Raw genomic sequence first — 3,260 nt, forward strand, 5'->3', positions numbered from 1 at the left:
AAAAATATGATTATCAATTTATAATGAATAATTATTTAATTGCAAATACTAATTTACCGATAAAAATGCTATAAATATAGAACCATAACATATCAAAATATTACCGACCTATTTATTGTAATTAACAATCTCAACATTATTTTTTAATGACCCCCATACGTTCTATGATGCAGAATCGTTAAACAAATCCTGGTCTTATCAGAAGCTCAGCAGGATTATTGCGACGATAAACTTACTGCCAGCAATCATAACAATTTGTTATCAGAAACGCACTGAGTAATCGAACGCGCCTGCTTGTTTTATAATATTATAATAATAATCTGCTAATAAAACGGAAATGGTTTACTTCTGTAATATGAGTAATACATCGAAGAACGGAACGATACTTTTGCTCACTGTTTTATTAAATAATCAATGATTAAAATTTCATATTAATGTATAGTTGAAAGTTATGCTGGTGTTTTTTTAGTATAATCCCAAAGAATAAGTTTTTATAATAATTTATACATCTACTTCACGTTACATTTTAGATGATTTGTGTTTTTATCTGAACTCATTGTTTAAATAAATATGAACAACTTCCATTTTCATTAATAGATACTTAATGAAATAAATAATAGCATAGCTACAGTCGCAATATAGGGGAGACTGGGTACGGTTGTGCCACTTATTTTTTCAACAACAATAATTTTGTTAATTTACCAGTTAGCCACACTCGTCCACACCCTCATAGTGACGGTTGTGACAGGCATTGAAATAGAATTATAATATAAACATCAAAATAACTTTTATTGTAAGAAATGACTTTTTTTGCCAGAAATATGTAACACAAACACAACATAATCGTTTAAGCAAAGCAATGAATGTAATTTAACAATATATATATATAAAAAAATGGTTTTTAAACAAAGTTAATAAAAAAACCTTTTTTTACATTGAATTTTTCTTTCCCTTTCTCTCATGCTTTTTATCTTAAGTTGAATTTTTTATTTGTTCATTCTTCAGGTGAAAAGCACAAGAAATACATGGCATAACCGTATCCTTACTTTTGACTCTTTAGAAGTCATGCGGTCTACAGACCATGTCAATTTAAAGTGCTACACAATGCAATAATGGAAACTTGTTCGAACAAACATACTTCATCTTTCTTCTTTTGGATCCCTTCTCAAAATCAGTATATTATAGCTGTTATGACCACTGTCACAACCGTACTCTGACACAACAGTACCCTGTTCTGGCCTACCCTGTTTATTAATCTTTCAGTAATTATTCCATAAAGAACAAGTATTTCAAATAATAGTTTCAAATTGCAAGTGGATGTGAAAATTTGTCCATTTTCAAAGTAGATATATGGGTTTTTTTATATAGATTTAAGCTTACTTCTAATTTCTTTAACTAGCTGTTAGTGGAATTCTGTCTTAAGGCAATTAAGGCATCGTGCCTTAAGGCAAATTGCTGGAACTTCCCGTAACAAAAAATATTATTTTTTTAAAAACAATTAACATTTTTGAAAAAATTTTACTTCGAAAAAATTAGATTTTTGAGAAACTATGAATTTGACAAAAAATTACTTTAAAAAAATTTTTTTTTTAAAACAAAAATTTTTTTGAAAAGAAAAATGTTTTCTTCATTTTGACATATTTTGGAAATTCTTAACTTTTTTTTCAGAGCAATCGTATTGCTTGAACTGCATAGAGACTAAATGTCAAAGCGCGCAAGTCCCGCGCCGCCGTCTAACGCATAAGCCTTGGTACGGAACCCATAGAAATGTAAAAAAATATTATACTTATTGTTAAAATCTCTATAAAATATCTGATAATTTGATGTGCATATGTCTAATGATCATTTTTAACTGCCAGGTGGCATTTTTTTTAACTTTTTTCATTAGATCTCCGAAACCGCTAGACCTGCCTTCACGAAAATTTGATCTTGTCAATACAAGTAAAATGTTTTTTGACATATTCAAATCGGACTCTCCGTTCTCTTAAAAACTGGGTTACCGTTTTCGGCACTTTTTGCCCCGCATCTTCGGAACGGCTAGACCTGCCTTCGCCAAAAACTAATCAGAACGTCTCCTTATCAATGCGAATCGAATGTTTTTTGAATTATTCAAATCGGTTGATCCGTGTTCCCGAAATCGTCGACGAAAATTTGTATCCGCACATACATACACACGCACATACACACACACACACCCATACATCTATTTTTTCTAAGGTATGCCAAAATATTCAGAACGTTTCGAAACGTAAAGATATACAAAAATTTTCATTTTCGATTTTTTTGCGATTACTATAACTTGCCCTACGGGAAGTTAATAATTAATGTAGTCGAATTTCGACCAATAGAATAGCACTATTATAATAATATTATTGCTTTTTTCAAATTAGCCTGTTTACTTATTCTGTCGTGTGTGCCAAGTCAACAAATGCAAATAGTGTCCTAAGTGTTAACGCCAACGCCAACGCGTTTAATATTCTGGGCCAGAGCCCGAGTCCGATATATATGATTTGCAAATGCGCGTGTCGTAATCTGCGCGACATAAAACTGCAGCGGTGCTCTTGCAGTGCCTTTAGTATTTCTTATCAGTAATTACCGACGTTTGCTTATTCTGACCGCGAAATTTTACAATTAATGCACGGAGCGTGTTTTTTGTTTACCTGGATAGATGAAGAGCTGACCAGAAATATATAGATCATCTAAAAATATTTCTATCTTCCCAAATACCAATTTTTTCCGATTGTATTTTATTAAAGGCGATTTTTACTTGGGTTTATATTTGAGACATATAACCTAAAATAGTAATTTGACATTATGCTGCCTGATGTCGAGCTTGGCCGAGGTTTGATTGAACCCTAGTCTAATTTGTGCTAGATTTGTCTGTTAGGACGTATTTTGTGTTTTTATATTGGTCATGCAGACAGCGATCTTCATAGCTCCTTATCTCCGAAACGGCTGGACTTGTCTTTGCTTAAAACTCATCACCAATTCTTATCATTACAAATGTTTTTTAAGTCATTTAATTTGGAAGGTCTCTGTTATCAAAAAAATTATTTATATTTTCTGTACTCCTTCTTCGTATCTGAAACGACTAGACCTATCTTCACTAAAACCCATCAATAGGAATCGAATGTTTTTGAATATTGCAAATCGGTTGATCTGTGCGCCCGAAATCGTGGACGAAAAATTGTATCCACACAAAACACACACACATATATCCATTTTTTATAATTTTATAATGTTTGCCGGAATGTTTAGAA

The sequence above is a fragment of the Ctenocephalides felis genome, unplaced genomic scaffold (genome assembly GCF_003426905.1).
Source record: "Ctenocephalides felis isolate EL2017-DRISC unplaced genomic scaffold, ASM342690v1 CF-g0.4_SCAFFOLD_01492, whole genome shotgun sequence".
Taxonomy (NCBI): Eukaryota; Metazoa; Arthropoda; class Insecta; order Siphonaptera; family Pulicidae; genus Ctenocephalides; species Ctenocephalides felis.